The sequence below is a fragment of the Rhinopithecus roxellana genome, chromosome 9 (genome assembly GCF_007565055.1).
Source record: "Rhinopithecus roxellana isolate Shanxi Qingling chromosome 9, ASM756505v1, whole genome shotgun sequence".
In the NCBI taxonomy this organism is placed as follows: Eukaryota; Metazoa; Chordata; class Mammalia; order Primates; family Cercopithecidae; genus Rhinopithecus; species Rhinopithecus roxellana.
In genome coordinates, this window is record NC_044557.1 from 42,951,289 (window position 1) to 42,977,091 (window position 25,803).

The 25,803-nt window shown below is 38.7% G+C and overlaps 1 pseudogene; it reads right to left on the reverse strand.

The window, feature by feature from the left end:
* Positions 1–2,983: 2,983 nt before the first annotated feature.
* LOC115899600 lies at positions 2,984–25,803 on the reverse strand (annotated as a pseudogene).

Sequence of the window (25,803 nt, forward strand, 5' to 3'; positions counted from 1 at the left end):
TAGATGAGGTAATTATTAATTATGTCTAGAAATGGGATGTCTGTTCTTCAGCTAGATCTTTTTTTGGGAAGTGTAGCATTAATCCGAGTTAGGCGTCAAGTCAGGTTTCAGTTTTCTTGTTGCTGTTGTCATCCTTTAGTGGACTAAAGGTTGCAAATATCTTCAGTGTTCTCTGGTGTTTAGGGTTTTGCCTCAAGGTTTCTGCTCCATCCTCAGCTTTGGTCCACCCTTGATGCCAGCCCGACAGCAGGTCTCTCTCCATGAGCTTGCCCCCTCTCAGCGTTGCTCAGAAGTAACTCACTAATTGACTTGTGTTAGCCCAGTGGGGGCAATGAGAAGTCTCTTTCTACTCCTCTGTCTCAATCTCAAATTTAGGGAAGTGATAGGATTTTGGGACTCAGAGAGGGGCCTTCTCAGTGTTTCTGCCTCTTCCTTGCAATAGAGACGTTTTCACAATCTGACCTCAGGAAGTTTTCGTACCCCTCCCTAGAGGTAGAGGTTTGTTTGTTTTCATTTTTAAAATTCCCTTTGCCCACATCTACTGGATCTTCATCCATGCTCTGAAGTGACAGAGTACTTCCCTCCCTCAGCAGTTTAAAGCATTTGTTCCATATAAGAGAAGAAAGAGGATTTATGTGTGGTTGCTTACTGTTCCCATAGCAGCTGCTTGTTCCCTCCCTCAGGCCAGGGCCAAGACAGAGGCTCCCTCCTGTCTCTTGACCTCTCCCAGGTCTCCTTTGACTCCTGGAAAGGCCTGCAGAGAAAGCCTCCCTGTGGGTATGAATCCCCTGCCGCCTCTCACTCCCACGGACTCTGGGCCCTACTGTAGCTCCTTCATTGCACAGATTGTATAACAGTAATTAATAGAATAATGCCACTGAGCAAAATAGAAACATAGTGAAGTCTCATTTGTTCCAAATGCTTATGATTTACAGATTTATTAGCAGCAGCAACTGAGAACTGGATTTCAGATTCACTGAATGCAAATTAGGAATAAAGACAAACACTCTACTCTAAATAACCATATCTAAAAACAAATGCTTCACCAGTATTCTAACTGAATGATGTTTGTAAGTAACTCTACACATGTACTTATTCATATTTATGTGTAATATTTCTGCTTTATCTACTTAGATGTAAGTACACTGTAAGAAACTGCAGCTGAGCCTTGAACAATGCAGGATGGAAACACGAGTGTCCACGTTTCTGTGTGTGGGGATGCGAGAATAAAAACTGTTATTCTTTAAATTTCATGCTTCAATTTCATATTATGTACATTAAGTACTATATAAATTTGCCTTTAGGATATCAATATTTAACTTGGGCAATATTATTTCATCTGAATTTATTTGGAAAATACAACTTAGTCATCTGATTATAAACATCAAAAAGATGCCAAATTAGAAAATAGGGATTTATCAGAATTTTTAAATTGACCCACGTACTTTTTTTCTTTTAACTTGCTGTGAGGTTAACTTATATTTAATGTTTACCTTTAAGGTTGGCAAAACGTGTTATTCAACATATTATGCAAAAGTTTACATCTTTTGCATATGCAGTCCCCTCAGTCTCAGTTGCAATTACTCTTGACCAAATAGAAACAGACATCACTAGTATTGCACACTAAACTACCTTTGTACCATAGATTCTAAGACTGGATTAAAGCCAAAAAGAATTTTTAAGGTTGGAGAAACCCTTTAGTTCATCTTTGGGCTTAGAGAAGGAAAATAAAAACAGGCCTATACTGCATTTAACATCTCTTAAAAATTACGTTTCAGCGGCTTTAAAACTTTTTAGTTATAAAACTTATTACAAGGATTTACTTTGAAATATAATTTACAACCAAATCAATTATAAAATTATAACATATATATGTGTATATATGCCTGTGTGTGTGTCTATATATATACACATAGGTATATATGTATATACATATATATATACTGGCAGTATATATATATAGTGTATATATATATACTGGCACTTTAGCACAAGGGGAAATTTTAAAAACAAATTATTTTGAACTTTTAGAATTAGGTCATAGTATAACAAACAGTCCAGGGTCTTACATTTAGCAAATCCATATTAAAATATTGCATTTTTGTAGGATAAAGGCTTTACGTGTGCTACAAGTTACATCTATTTACATGGCTCTCTCTTTCCTAGGTACTTAAAACTTTCACATTATCCAATTCCCTAAAGCAAGCTTGGCAGGAATGATGAGGACGATCACTATCAGAATGGCTCTGCAGTGCTGTGATACAAAAGTGTATTTTGAAAGTGAGTAGCCATTAAATACTGTTTCTGTAAAACATAATTTTGGTGTATTTGTTGGCAGACACCTATATCCACTGTACCTGAGAAACAGAACCATTGGTGTATTTTATGCCTCATTCAAGTAAGTCCCAAGAGCCCTTTTTAACATTACCAATGTACAATATACTAAAATGCACATATGAAGACAATTTCACATTTTCTTCTGGCAGTGCATCAGGTTGTTGGCGTATTACTGGCTTGGGTGTTTCTAGTACACTAAACTTTCACACAATTACCTAGTTCTCGATTACCTAGGTCTCGAGACCTAGTTCTCTGATATTGTATCACTTAGCTAGACGCTTATAATATGATTCACATTCGGACAATCTACTGGCTCATGAATGATAATCTTAAATTACTATTTTCCCCCAACAATCAACAGAAAAAGTTGATTCCTTTACTTCCCCCTCAGATCTAAACTTGAATGATTTCACTTAAAAGTTACTCAGTTGAGAACACTTAATACCAAGTACTACTACGATTTAAAGTTACGCTGATATTACCATTACATGACAGTGTACACAATCCATAAACCACTGAGATGAAATCTAACTGTATTTTTACATTAATTAGCAGTTCTACACAAATAGATTAATTCCCTAGTGAATTTCAGACCAATTAGCAACTATCTGTAACTATAAAAAACTTTAAACATGAGGACTTTATCTTATACCTGTATTTTAAGTAAGGTTTTAAGTTGAAATGTCATTATTTCTTTATCAGAAGGATTAAACGAAATAGGAACTCAGCAGCTTGGTGGTTTGGGAACAACACTTGGTGATGGTAGGTCAGTAAATGTGGCTCCAGCATAGATCTGATTAGCTAGAAATTTGAAAAGTAAGACCTGATAAGCCAGAGTTCCAATCTTGATTATTTGAAAAATTTTGTTCTTCTTTGCATGGCATGCTATGCAGCTGCCCACAAGCTATAACCATGTCCTTTTTTTTTTTTTTTTTTTTTTTTTGGAGATGGAATCTTGCTCTGTTGCCCAGACTGGAATGCAGTGGCACAATCTCGGCTCACTGCAATCTCCACCACCCGAGTTCAAGCGATTCTCCTACCTCAGCTTCCTGAGTAGCTGGGATTACAGGCGCCCATCAAAACAACCGGCTAATTTTGCATTTTTAGTTGAGACTGGGTTTTACCACGTTGGCCAGGCTGGTCTCGAACTCCTGACTTCAAGTGATCCACCCGCTTCGGCCTCCCAAAGTGCTGGGATTACATGCGTGAGCCATCCCGCTCGGCTTCTTTTTTTTTTTTTTTCAAGTAAATGATTTTCACCTGGGAATTCTGGTCCTCGGTCTTCGATTGCGCAGTTGTTGGCTCTTACTTACATTTCTAGATGAGGGGGCATCTTCAGCTTCTTTTTCACCGGTCAGTCTGCTTTTCAGATTGCAGGATTTCCACTCTCTGTCCTCATCCTTGCTGCCAAGCCCAGGATAATAGGTGTTGCTTTCTGATGGACTCCTTTCTTTGTTTCAATACACAAAGTTTTCATGGGTGGATCTGCTCAGTTCAGCCTAAGAGCTGAGGCCAACATCTGAGCCTTCTCAGCACGCAAGTTTGAGAGAAGTCCTAGTGACTTCCAGCTTGGAACTATGGCGGCAGCAGCTCCCTCTGGACGTCAAAGACATCAAAGTCTCCTTGTGTTTCCAGGTGGAGAGGAGGCATGGGTCAAACAAAATCCAGAAGCGCCAATGAGCAGCTGATGACCACCCCAGCGTCTGCAACCCCACCTCCTCCTTCTGCCTATACCTGCCAGGGCTCCACTTAAGCAAGGATTTTCTTCTGCCTCTGCCACCCCCGAGACAGCAAGAACTACCCCTCCTCATCCTTCTCCTCCTCCACCCACTCAGCGTGAAGATGACAAGGATGAAGACCTTGATAATGATCCACTACCACTTAATGAATAGGAAACATATTTTCTCTTCCTTATGATTTTCTTAAAAAGCTTTTCTCTAGCTTACTTCATTTTACAAATACAGTATGTAACACATAACTTACAAAATATGTCTTATGTTATAAGTAAGGCCTCTGGTCAACAGTAGGTTATTAGTACTTAAGTTTTCAGGGAGTCACAAAGTTATAGGCAGGTTTTCAACATTTGATTGCATAGGATCTGACATTCCTAACCCCTGCATTGTTTAAGGGTTAACTGTGTATCTATTGAACTATCTGGATTTCTTTCTTCATATAATTTCCTGCCCTCCTAATGTCTAAAGATTAAGACTGTCTTAGTCTATCTGAGCTGCTGTAACAAAATGCTCTAGACTTGTTAATTGATAAAAAGACAGAAATTTACTGCTGACAGTTCTGAATGCTGGGAATCCTAATATCAAGGTATCAGCAAATTCAGTGTCTAGTGAGGGCTTGCTCTGTTCTTCAAAGAAGGCAACTTCTGGCTGCATCCTCAGATAGCAGAAGGGTCAACAGACCTTGCCCCATCCTCCTTTACAAAGGTACTAATTCCATTTGTGAAGGTGGAGCCCCCATGACCTAATCAATTCCTGCCTCTTGATACTGTAACATTGGGTATTAGGTTTCAACACATGAATTTAGGGGGAACACTAACATTCAGACCATAGCAAAGACCAAACATAGATATAATTATGAAGACAAATTGGTCTCAGTAGAAACAACTAATTCTGTAGCTGTTATTCTAGGACCCAGGTGTGCACTTTGAATGTTAACACACTGTATGGTAGAGAACTATCAATGTTTGACTTTCAATGGGTTAGGAAGCTGCACAGCATAAACCTGAGGGAATGAAGGTGAACTTCAGCACACAGATCATGGCTGAGGCATTGGCTTTATTAAACACTAGCCCTTGTTGTGTTAATAATTACATGTGTGGGCCGGGCACGGTGGCTCAAGCCTGTAATCCCAGCACTTTGGGAGGCCGAGACGGGTGGATCACGAGGTCAGCAGATCGAGACCATCCTGGTTAACATGGTGAAACTACGTCTCTACTAAAAAATACAAAAAACTAGCTGGGCGAGGTGGTGGGCGCCTGTAGTCCCAGCTACTCAGGAGGCTGAGGCAGGAGAATGGCGTAAACCCGGGAGGCGGAGCTTGCAGTGAGCCGAGATCACCCCACTGCACTCCAGCCTGGGCGACAGAGTGAGACTCTGTCTCAAAAAAATAAATAAATAAATATAATAATAATAATAATAATAATTATATGTGTGATCAATTACCTATACCAATAATCCCCTTTAGTGCAGGAGAAAATCAAAAATTTCAATATTTTATTCCAATCACATACAAATCAGGTTGTTTTTGAATAATAACATTTTTGAATACGAAGGGACAAAAAATAACCCTTTAATTACCATGTTTACATCTCCTTTCTTAGTTCCCCACAGAAAGTAAACATGCTTAAGAGCATCTTGGCAATTACAGCCTGCTTTTCAGACTCTAATTATGAGTGAATCAATCAGTATGGCTCTTTTCACTGTGCTATCCCAGTGCTTTAAGCCAGTTTAAAATGTGAATGTTTCCCTTAGGTCTGGGTTTATATTTTCCTCATAGAGTTATCCTAAATGAGGATAATGAGTAAATTAAAAAATGCACCATTTTCTTATATTTTACCTGGCAGTGACTTTCTCTCGACATTTTTAATGAGTGTCCTTTTATTTACACCCATCACCAATTTCATCTTTGCAGGTAGATAACAGTTACACCTGTCTCCCCCAATGACTTTTGGACATATGCTTCAGTGCCCACAAGGAGACAGAAACTTTCGTTTTTTTCTCTGAAAGTTGAAATTTGAAAAATTCAACACTTCTGTGTATGATGGTGTCTGCTGTGTCCCAGGGGAGTTATTGATGACCTTGTACCAAGGGAGTACCAATCTTTTCCCTGGGATTTAACATGAAGTGTTTGCCTGCTCTTGATTTTCCCATTGAGCAACTAACTTCTCCATGATGTTTAAGATCCTATGTTGCCATCTCTACTCTCCTACCAAAAAATAAGCCAAGGTTAACAAAACTCCCCTGGACTCTGAGTTTTAAATTGTTTGTTATTATTGGAGGTCAGCTCCACTGGTGAGTTACAACTTTTATCCTTCTAATTCTTCTAATTCCAGTTGTGTCCCAAATTTACTGATAATCAACGTTGCTGTACTATTTTTTTTTTTTTTTTTTTTTTTTTTTTTTTTTTTTGAGACGGAGTTTCGTTCTTGTTGCCCAGGCTAGAGTGCAATGGTGCAATCTCGGCTCACCGCAACCTCTGCCTCCCGAGTTCAAGTGATTCTCCTGCCTCAGCCTCCCAAATAGCTGGGATTACAGGCATGTGCCACCATGCCCAACTAATTTTGTATTTTTAGTAGAGAAGGGGTTTCTCCATTTTGTTCAGGCTGGTCTCGAACTCTCGACCTCAGGTGATCTGCCCATCTCGGCCTCCCAAAGTGCTGGGATTACAGGTGTAAACCATAGCGCCCAGCCTGCTATACTCTGTAAAGACTAATCTATAATTATGAAATCATCATCTCGAATTGCAAAGGGTTGATATTATGATAAGGGCACAATAAATTTCATATTTGGCCAAACGAATAAATTTGCTTATTGAAAATAACCTCTCCAGAAAGTAATTTTTCCCATTATACATATTGAGTCTACAGGTATTTTGGGATATATTTTTGCATTACTACCAATCAGCTACAAGAAGTAATAGCACTTCTACAGTCATATTATTTGGTTAATATTTAATATTTTAGTTTTTCCCTTTCTTTCTCCTTTTCAAGGATCTACCATATTAATTCTCTAAGAAATATAAAGAGAAACAAACATCTGACTCCTTTCTCCTAAATGGTGACGAGACGCTTTAGACATGAGGAGTACATGTCCCAGGTCATTTAAGTAAGTTTTTTGAGCTGGAACGTAATTCTAAGCACAACCAGGTCACTTAAGTACGTTTTTTGAGCTGGAACGTAATTCTAAGCACAACACAATGCCGTCTTCGTTACTATGCTGCTGTTACAGTATCCAGAACTGACATTACACAGATCACGTTTCCTTGATTCATTTCAGTGTGTTTGTGCATTGAAAACTGAGAGAAATGTTGGCAAAGGCATCACGAGCCAATTCACACACAGTGCTTCTGCCTGAGGAAGTAGTCCCCATTTCACTTTAGGCAAATGGTACTTGATCAAATCTTATGAAAGCACCAGAGACACAGTGGTACCCATTAGTCAGGGCAAATGAAAGGGCATCAGATTGCTTCTGTACACCTTGCTTTTAAGTTGACAGTTGATACCATCGTGTTCTTAAGAACTCCAGACACTTATCCTAACCCTGTCTTCCAAAACATTTTCGTTGAGTAAAAATACAAATAAACACAAGCGTTAAGATGTTTGACATGTTGACCTCTATGTCCTCTCTCACTACAGGAAGCAAGACTTACTTCAAAAGCACTACCTAGATTGCTCCCCCATTCCACACAGAGCAAGCTTCTTTAATCTTTCTTGGATTCAGAATCAATTTAAAGGGTATCCTCAAATTTGCAGTAATTTGATAGGGTTTTTGTGAATCCCTTGTAAGCAACAAATAAGTCAATAAAACTTTCACTCAGTAACTGCTAGTATGACCAAAGTCATAAAGAAATGATGTTGAAGATTTATGTTGAGGTGATGGAAAGGTGAAGCCCCACCAAGTCAGCATTTTGCATGGTAGGCATAATGCATGGAAAACAAGTCTGTAAGACAAATATTTCAGTCTGTTCTATATTATCCTAAAAAGCATCACATTGCAGAAGTCTACATATGACAATTATGTCTTACAAGTAAAGTTCATGTTTTTAGAACTTTTATTATACTAAAAAGTATCATGTTGTTGAAGTCTAAACATGACAATTATGTCTCACAAGTAAAGTGCATGGTTTTTAAAATTTTAAAACATTTTTACATGAAATCTGGATGCCTTAGTGCCTAGCATTTTATAAAATAACTAATAATTTAGATTTTTTCTATTTATTTTGAAACATTTTCAGTAATTTTCCAAACATGTACACACACACACTTTATTCTCTGCTTCTTTCTATGTTAATGCAACTTTTTACTTATCACACTTTGAGGTTTTCTACAAGTAAGGATGCTTAATGTTGAAAGTTCAGAAGTTTGCACAAGCAAGACCTGTATGTCTCCTGGGAAAATTTCACTGTAACATTTCAGAAGGAGATTGCCATGAAACGCAGCTGTCTTCCTTGAGCGATGTCTGCAGTAGCCGCATCAATGGTGGGCTATCCAGGTGCTTGGGTCTTGGGTCTATCCAGGTGCACAAGGGGCCACAGAAAAAAGATGATAAAATGTCTCTTTTATAGGACACAAGTCTTATGGGAGAAAAACATGGAGAGAAAAGAAATATGACATTTCTAAACCAACTTGGAATTATGTAACTTTTAAAAAGATAACACATCTGCAAGATTTGCCTTTTTCTTTTCTTTTTTTGGGGGGGAGACAGAGTCTCACTCTTGTCATCCAGGCTGGAGTGCAGTGGTGCGATCTGGGATCACTGCAACCTCTGCTTCCTTGGTTCAGGCAATTCTCGTGCCTCAGCCCCCCAGCTAGCTGGGATTACAAGTGCCCACCACCATGCCCAGATTTTTTTTTTTTTTTTTTGTATTTTTAGTAGAGATGGGATTTTACCATGTTAGCCAGGCTGGTCTTGAATTCCTGACCTCAAGTGATCCACCCACCTCAGACTCCCAAAGTGCTGGGATTACAGGCGTGGGCCACCATGCCCAGCCAAGATTTGCCTTTTTCTACATCATTTTGAATTTACATTGCAGTAACTTTCATATATCAGGACATGGCTACTGCTCAGATAAAACTAATCTTTTATGTCTGGAAAAAAATCCAGTACATCTGATAGAAAAAGTCTGGAGAAAATAAATACCAAGCAGAGGTTGGTACAATGCAAAATGTAAGAAACAAGAAGGCAATGTAAGAAAGGGAAGAATATGGCTCTATAAAGCTATTTTTCAGGCACACAACTGAAATTTGTAGACTTGCAAAATTAAAAGTAAAAAAATGTTTACTGTAAAATGTAGGCTAGAAACAGTACATGAAATGCGTAGGCATCATATGCAGCCTGGTTTTCTAATTGAACTGGTTTCGTTGATTTCAATGCTGAAACGAAACTTAGCACCTTGTAACCTTGCTTTAAAACTGCTTTTGCCATTTTCACCATTATTTAGCATCTTTTATTTATCATAAACATTTCTTATAATGTTCCAAATTTGAAAAATGTAAAGTCGGATAATATAATTCTGGGAAGCATGAGAAATAACGTTGATTTCAAAATACTACTATAGCCTTTTCTCATGTTGTACCTTCCTTCAACTAGTGAGTGGGAAAATATTTTACTGCCTATAGCGGTTACCTCAAAAGAACTATCATAACTTTGATAATTGAATACTCTCCTCTGAAGAATCTATAGTTTTCAAGAAAGGGAAACATCACTATTTTACAGAAAATGAGTACACTTTGGAAACATCTTCAGGTATCTCAAAGAATCAAAGAAAAAGACCTGTTCATCTAATCCTTAGAAAGAACAGGGCCTGGGGTCTCTGCAAGGAATTTAGCAGCAGAAATCCATAGACTTCTATTCTAGGGCTCTATCATTAAACTGGCTTCATAAACTCTTTAGCAAAAGGACATCTGTGGTATTAGTCAGGCAAGCATTAGGATTAAAGAATCAATTGTGGTCAGGCTCATCTAGTAGAGACCCAATGCAGCATCTTATCTTGGACTTGAGATGTCAGTTCTCAGAGAATGGGAAATGGGCTGGACAATGGCCCAAACTATAATGCATGAACAGACACTTCATACCACATAGCCTGAGCAGAAAATCAAGTGTCTATGATTCCACCTCTGCCTCTTTCTCCTTTGGAAAAGCATGTTCTTTTTAATGAGTCAAAATCCGTTCCCAACTTCAATAAGATAATTACCTGAAATATCATGTGTAGAACTGAAGTAGAGAGGTCATGGATCAGAAATGTATTACCTCTAAACCCAACTAATTTTATGCAGTGCACTTTAACTAAAAAGAAGAAAGGGAAGTCGTTTTCTTATTGTGGTTTTAAATACATATTTTTAAATAAGAAATGTGAAATAGAGTGCATTCATAAATTAGGGAAGGAGAATGCCAGTCATTTCTGAATAGCGGTAATTAAGCCCTTTAGCTTTTCAGAATGGTATAACTTAAATCTACAGGTTGACTCAAGAATTACTCCAGTCTCAAGATCTCAGAGGTTATTCAATATATGGCTTGCAGATAGTCAAAATAAGGCAATAGCTTTTAAATATGTTTGCTTACTTTAATAAGAATGCATCTACCATGTTACCACTATGGAATAAGTTTAATCTAGACAGAATTTCACAACTATGCTAAAGTTTGTGTCAAGTACTTACAATCAAACCAATTTACTTATAAATCATCAATGACTTCCAATATAGGCTAACAGAATTAGTTCAACATTTATGAATCGTTCAGAGAAAATAAAAATGCTGCATACATTTAAAAAGGGTTGTTTATTTCTTTTGAAGCAAGACTTTATGTATTTCTATTTAAAGGTGATATGGAAATTTTTTTCTGATATGACAACAGCAAAAAACATTCTGTAAGTATAAAAGAGCTCAATGGTAAAACATAATAATTGAGTTATTTATAAATTTTATTTTAAAAGTGTAACTTTCTGTATATGTTATTTTAAATGCATTCATATTTGGGTTGGGAGAGGAGTGTATTGCAACTTTGTGTTCCATACATTTTTCTGAAAGAGGTCTGAAACGATTCTCCAACAGTCATTCTGCCCAAGAAAAAAAATACTGAAAACATCCAGTAGAAATCTAGGAAAAAGTGGATTTGACAGAAATCAGAAATACCACTCTCACATAACGTCTACAGTATGCCACGTCCTACAACAGCTAAAAATATTTCAAGTTTGCTCCAGAACTAATTTCACTGTAAAGCTTTAAAAAATGGACGTTTTATCACCATTTCTACATTTGTCACACGTATTAACTCTCAGTTGAACACTCTGCATGATCGAATTTGTGGACTAGCCACTGGTCATTTGGTCACTAAGCAAATCAAATTTGTAAGAAAGAAATCCACTGTTCAAAATGCCAAGTTATTTTCTGAAGGAAACATGCTCTGCATAGCAGAACATGTGCAAATGATTTATTGGCAAGGTAACATTTTACTTCAAAATGAGTTGTCTAGTTAAGCCACCAACCAAACCAAGGTAAAATTTTTTCTTCAACAGTTTAGGGTTTCTTTTTTCACCCCAGTATTCCTGATTAAAGGAATCAGACCATGAGTCATTGTTCCCCACAAAGTCTCTGGCTGCCAAACATATGTGGACCTAGTAGATAAGATTTTAACGTGCCATCAACTATTTAATTTTTGTAATCTTTAGGCAATTTTCGTTCCAAACCTGTCACTCGTATTGGCATAAATTTCTGATCTTCACCATAGAAAGACAGATACACCTGGGTTGATGAATGGGGTGACTGGTTGAAACATCTCCCACTTATGGTAGAAGACCCCTACTCCTACTGGCTTTGGAAGCTCACAGAATTTTGCTACGATGACATTTTTATTAAAAAATATCTTTATAACCCAATTAGTTTTTCTCACTCTGATTCACAATTAATCTCCTTAGAGATAATATATTGTGATATATAAGCCAAGGGTCAGGAAGTGGACCCTTGAATCTTACAGAATAGAAATCTAAGGGAAAATGTTTCTTTATGAATCCTCATTGGATCCAGAGATCAAAAAAGGAATGAAAACAAACAAACAAATCCGTAGCATCTGGAGAAAGAAGGGGTGAGATTCATTCATTCCGCTGTGACTCCTGCACACACTGGTTCCATGGTAAAATGAATCCATTCTTTGAATTTGGGAATTAGTTCTCTCCAGAATGAAATATTTCTTTCCCTTTAGTCCATATATACTTTACACAACTCATGAGGTTTCTTACATGTTGAAAAAATGATTCAGATTTTGGTACTTCTTTTTTTGATCATGCATCTTCTGCTATCAGTAATCAGGGCTAAGCGCATGGTTGGCACTACATGTTGTTAAACAAGTGATTCTGAGTGTACAAAAAAAAATGTTGGTATGTTTGTTAAAGAAATAATTGTTTTCAGAAATTAAAAAAATTCATGTGCATATTCATTGATATGCTAAAAAATTATCTGTGGATACTGCATGTTGGACTGTACTAAAACAATGCACTAAGAAATCGAAGGAGCAGGTTATGTCAACTGAAAGCTTGTCCTAAGGTGAACGCTTTCATCATCTCTTTACCTTTACCTGAAATACCTGGTTTTCATAGCTCTGTTTCTCTGCCTAGTAAACTCCCAGTCAATACTCAAAATGTACTAAAATACCCACTTGATTGAAAAGCTTTGATTCATTTCTCCAAACAAAATTGAACACTCTCTTCTCTGTTTTTTACAGTGCATTGATATTCTTCTAGTATGGTAGTCATGCACCACTGAAATTACCTATGTGTCACAACCAGAATTTCCAGAGAGCAGAGTCCCATCTCTCACTTTCCTCTTACAGCTGCAGTTGTGGGGGCCATAGCCGCAACATTGCTAATGTCTACGACGACCAACCATATAAATCCAGTCTTTCTGTGTATCAGGAAGTGTGCTAGGTGTTTGCCCAAGCAGAGTCCTCTTGATTATTGACTTCTGTGGGGCTACTCACTATTTTCTTCTTTAACACAAAAAGGAGAAAACGGAACATTAGAAATCAGAGTTAGGCATCAATCCATCTCTTGTTTGAACAGAAACTCTTAACCACAATACGCTACTGTCTTTTAGGCTCTTCATGAATAGGTGTTGAATGAATGATAGAAGTAACTTGCTCATATTCATTGATTTGATGCAAACTACGGTGTCCTACTTAAAAATCATTCCTCTATCAATTTTCCCTTCTTTCCCAACCTCCATTCCTAGTTCAGGCAATCCTAATTGTACTTTTTTCGACATTTCCAGAGTACTTTTTTCAAATGATGGTATAAAACTTAGCACATGGTTATTACGGTAATTGTCCTAGACTGTGAGAATCTTGAAGGCTGGGAGGGTTTTTCTTCTCAGGATCACCAGTGTACTAATATTTGCTGAAATAATTGGAAAAATTAAGTACTTTATTCAATCATTAAAGTGCATGGAAGTACAGTTTTAGTTGCCCTTGTTGATCTTGCTTATCTTCTGAACCAGTGGCTGTTTATAAAAGCTCTAGGGAGCTTTTAAATTCAAGTTCCCAGGCCCCATTGATGAAATTCTGATCCCAGGAGTGAGGCCCTCCTAAAATACTTCTCTTGAAACTTCAGTGCAAAATCAGGTTTAGTGACTGCTTTTTTTTTTTTTTTTTTTTTGAGACGGAGTCTCGCTCTGTCGCCCAGGCTGGAGTGTAGTGGCGGGATCTTGGCTCACTGCAAGCTCCGCCTCCCGGGTTTATGCCATTCTCTTGCCTCAGCCTCCCAAGTAGCTGGGACTACAGGCGCCCGCCACCTCGCCCAGCTAGTTTTTTGTATTTTTTTTTTTTTTAGTAGAGACAGCGTTTCACCATGTTAGCCAGGATGGTCTCGATCTCCTGACCTCGTGATCCACCCGTCTCGGCCTCCCAAAGTGCTGGGATTACAGGCTTGAGCCACCGCGCCCGGCCGTGACTGCTCTTTCTTTCTATTGCCTTTAGAGCTTTCCTTCCTCATTCACTTTAACCACAAAAGCGAGGAAGTAGAAGACTCCTAAGAAAACTAGCCCTGCTCATACAGAAACTCAAGTGTTTTCTCTCTCATATGCTGCAATTTTCCAGTGATGTGTTGAATATTGGTACCAGAGCTCTGTGCAGCAGCAGATGCATATGGACATTTAATGAGCATTTAATAATAAGCTGAGGATGATTTCGTGTACTGGTTAGGCAATATAATAACAGCTCAAAGTTTGGAGACGTGAACTTCAACAACGGCTTCATTATCTGAATAACTTTAATAATCTGTAGGGACTTGCCACAATATTTAGAAAAAAGCAGCAGTTGTGTTGTTTGGTTTCATTTTCTGATGAGGTCCATTTTCTCCACGTACTTATTGAATTTGTTTACTCTTGCCCCATAACAAATTACTGCAAGCTTGGCCCCCCAAAACAACACAATTTATTTTCCCGCAGTGTCTGTAGGTCAGGAGCCTGAGTACAAACTCCCGGGACCCTCTACTGGGGTCCTACAGGCAGTGATCAAACTGTCAGGCTGTGCTGCTCACCTGGGGCCCAGGTTCCCTTCTCCCAACCCATTCAAGTTGTTGGGACAACTCTTTTGATGGTGCAGCTGGGGCACCTGTTGACTCACCAGCTGTCCACTACAGTTCACTTCCAGCTGTCTGAGGCCACCCACATAAGCTCCCTGTGCCTCCAACAAGCTGTTCACACCACACGATGATTTGCTTCCTCCCAGGCTGGTGGGAGCACATGGTGCTGACTCTCATCCCCCACCCGGTCTGCCATGTATTTAATGTAACGTCTTCACCATTGCACATGCAAAGTAGCAGAATCAAGGGAGCCAATATTCAGATAGTTCATATGCAGAGGCTCTGCCCACACTCAAGGGGAGAAAATACTCAGGACTTGCCCAGACAGTGTCAGAAATCATAGGAGCCACCACAGAACTTTGCCAACTACACTTGCACAGGGAGCAAAGCACACTGGATCTCTCAGCCCTGCTCCTCTTAGATGGTCACTCAAATTTCATCTTCCCAAATGTCCCTCCCTTCATAATGTTACGAGTAAAAAATATTTGATTTCCTCAATGCCTTAGCTGTTGTTTTTATTTAGAAATTCTAACTACAGGTTTTCTAGGAGATTTGGAGATTTCACGTTCTATATTAGAGGCTGACAATCTTGGGCCAATCTAGAGCCAGTTTTTATTTGAAAGACAAGAGAATAAAAAGAAAGCAGCTATTTAAAGTTTTCCTGTAAGCTTGTTTACCAACAAAGAAGGGATTATTCTTCATGGTAATAATTATAACATCCATCAAGGATTTTGATTTCTTTTACCTGCAAAGAATGCACGTAATATTAACAGTTTAGGCCGGGAGCAGTGGCTCAAGCCTGTAATCCCAGCACTTTGGGAGACCGAGACTGGCGGATCACGAGGTCAGGAGATCGAGACCATCCTGGCTAACACGGTGAAACCCCGTCTCTACTAAAAAATACAAAAAATTAGCCAGGCGTGGTGGCGGGTGCCTGTAGTCCCAGCTACTCGGGAGGCTGAGGCAGGAGAATGGCGTGAACCCGGGAGGCAGAGCTTGCAGTGAGCTGAGATCTGGCCACTGCACTCCAGCCTGGGTGACAGAGCGAGACTCCATCTCAAAAAAAAAAAAAAAAAAAAAAAAAAACAGTTTATGTGATGATTCACCATTTTTATTACACTTTACCAACATCTAAAGACTTTCTCAACTTCAGCTTTGGCTCTCTGCTGTCTTTCAACAATGTGCTGAGCTATCATCCTTCTGTCTTCTGAAATGCTGGTGAATTTTCATACTAAAGTTAGAACAGCTGTGTGGCCTAGGGTAAACTGTATGGCCTGATGTTTAAGCTACGTGGCCTAGTGGTTGAACTGTGTGGCCTAGAGGTTCAGCTGTGTGGCCTACTGGTTAAACTTGTTGCCTAGTGGTTAAGATGTGTGGTCTAGCAGTTAAATGCACGGGCACTGGGGGCCACTGTCACAGATGGGAATCCCAGTGATGACACTTAATCTTGAGCAAGTTTCTAGATCTCTCTGTGATTTATGTGTGTAACATAATAGAACTTCTGACATGGTGGCTCATACCTGTAATCCCAGCACTTTGGGAGGCCAAGACAGGTGGATCATCTGAGGTCGGGAGTTTAAGACCAGGCTGGTCAACATGGTAAAACCTCATCTCTATTGAAAATACTAAAATTAGGCAGGCATGGTGGTGTGTACCTGTAATCCCAGCTACTCAGGAGGCTGAGGCAGGAGAACCACTTGAACTCGGGAGGTGGAGGTTGCAGTGAGCCGAGGTCACGCCACAGCACTCCAGCATGGGTAACAGAGCATGACTCCATCTCAAAATAATAATAATAATAATAATAATAATAATAATAATAATAATAACAACAATAAAACTTCTCTTTTTTGGATATCATGAAAGCTTAATGAATCAATACCTGCAAAGTATTCGGGTCAGCGACTACCACGTTATATCCGTGATGTGTTTACAGTGATTTTTGAGCTCACGTGTGTCCTTTTCACTTCTGTCTCAGCATCTTCTGGCTCACTGCTAACCTGGCCAAGCCTTATAGCCTCCTTTATTCAGAAAAGACTTTAACATTTTTGAATACAAGAATTCTCCTCTATAAGCCAGCCTCATTTTGCCCTATACTCATACAATTTTGAGAACAGTGAATTAACTCTTTATTATCATTTATTAATTTATTTTTTACATGGAGTCTCACACTATTGCCTGAGCTGGAGTGCAGTGGTGCAATCTCGGCTCACTGCAGCTTCCACCTCCTGGGTTCAAGCAGTTCTCCTGCCTCAGCCTCCCAAGTAGCTGGGATCACAGGTGCCCGCAACCACACCTGGCTAATTTTTTGTATTTTTAGTAGAAACAGGGTTTCACTATGTTGGCCAGGCTGGTCTTGAACTCCTGACCTCGTGATCCACCCACCACGGCCTCCCAAAGTGCTGGGATTACAGGTGTGAGCCACTGTGCCGGGCCTATTATTATTTATTATCAGCTCTACATCTTAGAATTTTTGTATTTATTCCTTGGAAATCAGTTTCATTTCAGTCTCTACCCAGCCCTCCAGCTCTGAACTCAAATTTATCTCTTCTTTGTATCATCCCATCTAACAATCCAAATTTTGTGTCTCAAAGAAGACGTTTCTAATGTTTAATTTTTTATTTTTTTGAAACAGGGTCTTGCTCTGTGACCCATGCTGGAGTGCAGTGGCATGATCACAGCTCACGGCAGCCTCGACCTCCTGGCTCGAGCTATCTTCCCTCTTCAGCCTGCCGAGTAGCTGGGACTACAAGTGTGTGCCACCACGCCTGGCTAATTTGCTTTTTAAACTTTCAGTAGAGAAAGGATCTTGCTATGTTGCCCAGGCTGGAGTACATTTTATGATTTAGAAAAAGCAATAATAAAACTCTAGGCAACATATAATAGAAGAGAAAAGGAAGAAAAAGCCTCTTTCCAACGATACTGCTTGCTTGCCTTTATTATGCATGCCTAACCACCACACTTACATATTTATTTTTTATGGAAATGTAATCGTATGATTTGAGCTTTCATGAAGGTTGTTTTTTAGGTTAATTTTATGTTAGTGGACTTCTATGTCAAATATAAATCTGTACCGTCATTGTTGTTGAATAGTATTTTACTGTACAGATCTAGTACAATTTAACAATCTATTTTTATTGGGCTGCTTTCAGTTTCTAACAGTTCACACAAATGCACATACATACACACATAAGTTCGTATTGCTGAAGCATAAGTACATGCATTATACATGCCGTATCTTAGCTTCCTCTACCTCTTAGATTATTTCCTGAAAATTAATACTAAGAAGGGAGATTCCTGTCAATTTACATCATTAAAGTTTTCTGTATGCTGTTACATTTTTACTGAAATATATCCATTCATGTTCCCATGGCAGTATTTCTGAGAGGCTGGTGCCACCTCTCCAAAGCCGACATTGGATATTGCCATTTAAACATATTTGAATGAAGTGGTGAGATACTTTCTTCCCAAACAGGCCTTGTGCTTTATCACCTCCCTCTCACTCAGCTACACTTACTAAAACCTGACAGGTTGCTAAAGAGCGTCACAGCTCTTGACACAGAAGGAAGTGAGAGACTGGAAGCACTTCATCTTTTACAAGCTCTGCATCTACTTTAGATTAAAATTAAACCAAATGGGAGAAAAAATAAAATGAACTGATCTAATGTTATCATCATATGCGAAGGAAAAGAAGATTAATATTACTCATTTCTGCACCTCTCTTAAAGTTTTGTACATAAAAGAGGTGAAAGCATTGAATTGAATGTTTGCCATTTATAAACCCAAACATATTGTATGCCATTCTTTATTATCTTTTTGCATGACATTTTTCCAGGGAAAATGTATGTCACTCTTTTATTCCCACATCTCGTTCTTGATTTATTTCCTCTGTGTTCGTTTTGGTTATTTTCAGTCTACTCCTTCAATAGCTATTTAAATAATATACTTTTTTAATGTGGTGAGTTAATACAGCATTCTTTGGGGCAGAGTGTGAGTTTTATCTGCTTCCTTTTGCCTTTACACAAACAAATTCTTTTATAAAGTTTGTCGCAAAAACTAGATTCTTGAAGCAATGCAAGCAAAACTCTAAGATATAGAGCTGATAATAATTATTGAAGCGATGCAAGACCAGGGCAGCTGCAAACTTCTTTTTCTATGGGATCACTAACAAGAGAAGCAGGAGCAACTTTGTGGGGGCTCTGGAAACAGTCAAAGGTTCAGAGCAATGAAGCAAAAGCCCAAGGAAGAAAAACAATTCCTTCAAAGTGGTAGAAGATTTATGGCATTTTTGTTTTCCCTAGACCCAACACCTTCCTGATGTGGTAGTCATCTTGTTCCTGACGGAGCAGGAGTCGTGGCCTCTTCCAGGTGCTCCCCTGAATCAGAGGGGGCAGAGCAGGCCTTATCTGCAATCATTATGTGCATGGTTCTCATCTGTGTGAAGAGCACACTTCAAAGAAGGATGCAAGGCACTCATCTCTGTTTTCAACTCAAGCGGGAGAGTGGTGGGCAAGACTCAATAAAGCATAAAAGCTCACAAAAGAGAGAAAATACTTTAAATCAAATAATGTACATGAGATGAAGAAGGACATTATATATTAATAAAAGGTTCAATACACCAAGAGGATATAACAATTACGGACATTTACTCACCTACAAATAGATACACATACAGAAGGAAAAACTGACAAAATTAAGGAGAGAGAGAAAATTTTACAATAATGGTTCCAGACTTCAATTCCCCACTTTAAATAATGATAGAACAACCAGACAGAAGACAAATTTTAAAAAATAGAGAATTTGATCAACACACTAAGCCAAACACACCCTCTGGTATGAGTTTGACTACATTACATATATTACATATCACATATAAGTGGAATCATGCAGTATTTGTCCTTCTGTGCCTTGCTTATTTAATTCACAATAGTGTCTTCTGGTTTCATCCATGTTGTTGTAAGTGATAGGATTTTCTTTTTTTAGGCTGAATAATATTGCATTGTAGGTATCAACCACATTTTGTTTTTCCATTCATTCATCAGTGAACAATCAGGTGATTTCTATATCTGGGATCTTGTGAATATTGCCGCAATAAACATGGAGGTGCAGATAGCACTTCAAGATGCTGACTTCAATTCTTCCGGATATATACCCCAACACAGGATTGCTAGATCATATGGTAGATTATTTTTAGTTTTTTTGAGGAACCTCCATACTGTTTCCCATAGTGGCTGCACCATTCTACGTTCCCACCAACAGTGTATAAGTGTTCCAATTTTTCCATATTCTTGCCAAAACTTACTATCTTTTCTTTTTAACTAATAGTCACTCTAACAGATGTAAGGTAATACCCCTTCATGTTTCTTATGGTTTAGTTGCATTTCTACATTCAGTGAGGAGGCCTGGGAAGTGAGATTCCCTGCAGGTCACAGGACCTCCTGCAGGGGTGGGATACACTGAAAGAACTGTGCAGCCTTCTCACATTGTTAGGGCAGGGACTGTAAGAAAAATTGGGCTGTGTTTCTCTTTTTTATACATATTATTATTTTAGAATAATTTCTGGGAAGAGGAGAGAAAATGTTCTTAATTCAGCTGTTTTAAACTAGAAATCTCTATGTTTTTCTTGTTATTCTTGTTTTTGCTCTTCTTATGGCATGTTTTCTAACCTAATTTTTTTTTAAGTTTATTGTAAGGTATATTTTTACATTTATAAAAAAATAAAATTTATGAGCACATTTAGGAATATCAGTTAGTATATAATATCACAAAATCTTAAGTAAAAACTCAACCAGCAACAATAGTTTGACTCTTTGGAGTAAGCAAAATATTTTTAATATAAAGTAAAATTTTGGTGTGAATTTGTATCAAGTTGAGAGATATTTATATAGACCTCTATTTCTTGCCAATGTTTGAAAAGAGCTTTTAATGGGAAATTGAAAAAGTAAGAAGTATCACTGAATTATCTCAAATACTAACTAGTAATAGATTTGGAGGAAAGAAAAAGAAATTGAATAAAAGAAAATAATAGCTTTTTGCTCTCATTACTTCATATTTCACCGTTACTTCTTTACATGTGTAAGCCCTTTTTTCTGTTTTCTTCATGTCTAATTAATCTAGCAGTTCATTCATATTACTTTTTCTCTGAACACTTTGGTGTTAGGCCTTATGCTCACTTCTTTAAGATTTCCTCATTAAGCATTTTTGTTACTGCCTTCCTGTCTTAGCTTAGTTCTCCTAGAAAACAAATCCTGAGGCAAAACTTTATGTGCTAACATTTCATTGAAGGATGCCATCCTAAGGAAGCAGGAAGTGACAGCGAGGTGGGAACGTTACAGGAAGAAGAAAGAAGAGTAAATGTAAGGCGTGCAGCATCACGTTCTGCAGCTTGCAACACAGGCAGATGTTGCTGGGCCTTGCTGGCATTTTTAGAGAAAACTTGCGCATTGCATTACTGCACATCAAAAAGTCTGCCTCTAAGGAGGAAGAGATTTGTATTTTTCTGCCAGCATCCATACGCCATAGTTTGTGTGCATCTTTACACACTTCCGATTTGCCGTACTTAACCCATCTGGTAGCCACCAAAGGAAGCCGGATTCTAGAGTCCAGCAGCTGCATGCCTTGGGTTTGTTAAGGCTGGTGCCCAGAGTTAGTTACATGTGCTGGGGGAGCAGTTGGAGCTCAGCTCCTAGGGAGGCAGATTCTGTGCAGGCAGTGCTGCCATGAGCATTCTGGGGGATCAGGGGCCAGGTAGCAGTAGGTTTGATTTGCTGAGCAAACAGAGGACCACAGATCCATGGCCTCTGTCTCATGGGGTGACACTGCTCAATAATCCTCCTTCCAACTAAGGCCAACAGCTTCTCTCTGAGGTGTTGTAATTAATCATGAACATCATGTTTAACGTAAGCTGACCTTCCTGGAAGAAATCAATCATATCAGGCAGAAAACCATGGCTGGACAGAGCTAAGAAAATACATAAGATAGGTCTTGTATCTTTCTGTTCAATGTCTTTTTTAAAATTCTTTTATTTAATATTTCCTAAAATAACTTGTTTTATCTGTCACTTTTACTATTGCACATGTTTTACTAATTAATATTTTTTCTTTTCTGAATCTCGCGTTAATAAATAAGGGAGCATTAAAACTACTCTACTGCATGCTGTATAGGTAGCACATTTTCTTTATTTAGTCTGTCACTGATGGGCATTTAGGTTCTTTCTATGTCTTTGGTATTGTGACTAGTACTGCAATGAACATAGTGCATTTACATATTTATAATATATAAATAGTCTTTATAATAGAATGATTTATATTCCTGAATACTATGCAGCCATAAAAAAGAATAAGATCATGTTCTTTGCAGAGACATGGATGGAGCCGGGGGCCATTATCCTCGGCAAAGTAACTCAGAAACAGAAAACCAAATACCACATGTTCTCACTTATAAGTGGGAGCTAAATGATAAGACTATATGGACACACAGAGGGAAACAACATACTCTGTGACGTTTTGAAGGGTGGGAGGGAGAGGATCAGGAAAAATAACTAATGGGTACTAGGCTTAATATCTGGGTGATGAAAAAATCTGTACAACAAACCCCCATGACACAAGCTTATCTATGTAACAAACCTGCACTTGTACCCCTGAACCTAAAATAAAAGTTAAGTAAATACCCTACTCTTGCTGTCTCCCATATAACCAGGGGTATTTAAACCATGATCCACAGCCTGGCCAACATGGTGAAAGCCCACCTCTACTAAAAAAATACAAAAACTTAGCTGACCGTGGTGGCATGGGCCTGTAGTCTTGGCTGCTCAGGAGACTGAGGAAGTAGAATTGCTTGAACCTGGGAGGCAGAGGTTGTAGTGAGCTGAGATTGCACCAGTGCACTCCAGCCTGGGCAACAGAGTGAGACTCCATCTCAAAAAACAAAACAAAACAAAAAACAAACAAACAAAAATGATGCAACACATTAAGCAGCATAGGCAACACAAAATTAAAATGCCTTGGTGTAGGCTGCAAGTGGCAAAGAAAATCCCTGCCTAAAATACAAGGCATTTGTCTAGTTTTATCCATCATAGTTCTTGGCTGGATTTTATTCAGTGTCACTGGCATTAAAGTTTTGATGCAATGAGTGTGCTTAACCTAGGGAACACTGTGTTTGAATAGTGATGAAATTGTGATCTAAGTAAATTACCAAAGTCCCCAGCTAAATGACTAATTTAGAAAGTCGAACTCTGTTGTCCGTAGAAGTCATTTCTAGGAAGAAACAGATTCATCTATAAAGTTATTTATTGAAATTGTTCTCAATTGTTTTTAAGCTTATGCGAGATTGCAGTGTTGCTAAGCCAGGCTAAATTGCCTGGAGTCAGTTTAGAAAATTATTTCTCTTCTTGCTTCCTATGGGCAACTCCACATGGACCCTTGGGTTTGAGGAATGTAAATAATAGCACGGAATTGAGACAGTAAAGGAGACTGAAAGGAAACAAAAGAACCAATTTGAGGACAGCCAGGGATAAGCTCTATCTAGCTGAACATGGGGTTTGCAGTTACGGAGAGTGTAAGAACATGACATTGATTTTCTCCTGAGTGCAAAGTGAGGAGCTGAGGACACCAAAGACCAATAATTCCACTGTCCTTTCAGGTTTCATGCCAAACCCCTTAAGTGACAATTGTATGTCAAATGCCCACTGAGTTTTTTGATCTCTCTATAAATTGCAACTTATATTTCCCCTTGCGTTTTTCATTCTATCAAAATTGTCTCAAGCCACCCACTACTAGCTAACGGCCCAAACATAAGCTCTAGTTCCTGACACTTCAACATCATTATTAAGCCTGTGATGTATCACTGAAGTGAAAAAAAGTTCTGTTTTAATTCTATTATGTCTGAAGTCCCAGGCATCAAAGTATGCAGGAAATAATAAAATGGTTATAGGCTTAATCCTATTATCTTATATGATGAATTCACTGAAATAAAACTATATCAACAATAATGTTATCTATTTAATCAAGTTCATCACATTCAGCTCTACAATTTTCTTAAACAGCTTTACTGTAGCATTCAATGTAAGAGGCATTTCCAAGTCTCTGGGTGGATTTAAAATTAAAAATATATATATTTAGAAAAAGATATATTGGTATTGCAGTAACCAAATTCTATACCTATTTATGCAATAAGAAATCTTCCCATGAGGGATAATACAGGCTCTATGTTACCTCCCAAAAGCACAGAAATATGCTTAAAAGGATATCATAGAAATCACATTTTCTTCCACAAACTCAAATTCTGGATTACCACTCTCTATTTGTTCTAACAAAAGGAGAAAAGGTACCAGGCACACAGTAAATACCTTGTACTGGTCATAGTTAAGCTGTGGAGAACAGATTTCCCTCCAGCTAGTTTAAATAGAAAGAGATAAATTATAGTCATCCCTTGGTTTAGGTGGGGGGTGAGTTTTTCCAAGTGTACCACAATTTGTGCATGCTCAAGTCCTGTAGCTGGCTCTCTGGAACTCATGCATATGCAAAGGTGGCCCTCTGTGTATGTGGGTTTGGCATCTCATGAATACTGTATTTTCGATTTTTACTTGGTTAACCTGAAAATCTAGGTATAAGCAGACCTGCACGGTTCAAACCTATGTTGTTCTAGTGTCCATTGTGTAAGATATTAAATGGCATGCAGAAGTGTGGGAGGAGGGTGCTGAAGGAACAGATGGGCTGAGTTTCCAGAAATAACTTCAAAAGTCTCAGCACAGATCTGGGTTTCCAGGTAAGCTCCAGCCCCTCTGCTGCCAGAGACTGTGCTAAGGTGGGGAGCCAGCATACAGCTCCCAGCTCCAGAACCACAAGTTTCTCTTTAAAGTCACAACATCACATAACCCAGGTCTGAATGAAGAGTGGAAGTAAAGCATGCCGTCTGTAATGAGGTCTGACAATGTAGGTTTTTTTCTCGCCACCCTTTGCTTAAAAGGAAGAAATGGGAGTGTGGATGTGAAGTCATGGAACATCCACCACAGTACTGTGGCTGTTCAGCGTCCAGAAACACTTCTCTTATTCATCCTGAAGAAAACACAGCACTATCTCGCACTTCTCTAAAAATTAAAAATGAATGTTATGAATAAGAAGAGACTCATTCTCACAAGGAAAAGAGTCCAGATCCCACCAATCCCTGCGTCAATCTCAGCAGTATCTTTTGTCCTCTGTTTCTGCCTGGCTGTCATGAAATCTATGCAGCTAACCACTAACATTTTTCATATACCGTTATATAGAAAAGTGAGAAGAAAACAATACATTTTTAATTTCCACAATTATTTGAGGTCATTGTTGTTATTTATAGCTTTCTTTATTCACTGTTTATTCTGTATTCTTTTTCCAATAAGCAAATGGATAATTCACTTGGATGAATTCGTTACATGAATGATTCAAAACTTCATTCCTACAGCTTCAACCCAAGGCAATACTGCTTGTATTGTGTTGCTGTTGTTATCCATTAATTTTCAATATTGGATTTCACACCCAAGAGGACAGCCTGTGTTACGGATAGAACTGTTTTCCCCAAAACATATGCTGAAGTTCTTAAACACACCCTGTTAATGTGAAATTCACATTCACAATATGTGGAAACAGGGTCTTTGCAGATGAAATCAGTAAAGATGAGGTAACACTGGATTAAGGTGTGAACCTTGTCCAGTGGCTAGTGTCCTTATAAGAAGAAAAGCAGAGTAACGTCAGCAGGATGTTGGAATAGAAGACCTCAACATTATTCCTCCCAACAAAAGCCCAACCAGCAACTACCCAAAGACAAGACTGTCACCCTGAATTCACCAGAACATGGAGAAGAAGCAAGAAAAAATAAATCCTCGTTCTGGAGAAATTAGAAAAGCCATAACCAGTAAGAAGAATGGTCATTTTAGATCATGCCACTCCCTCCTCCAAGCTGGCCACATCCCTAGACCCATGGCCTCTGAGATGGGAGGAGGGAATGGGAAGTGTACTTGTGATCTCCCCGCCCTTGTCTGGGAAACTTCACAGAAAGCGTGTTCTGGTCCCATCCCATGGGAGTTTCAGTAGGGCCTAAACCAGTGGGTGGGATGACCTGGAGATGAGAGTGGGTGGTATGATCACAGCAGGTGGCATGCAGATCGATCAGGGCAGCTGCCCTGCTCTCCAT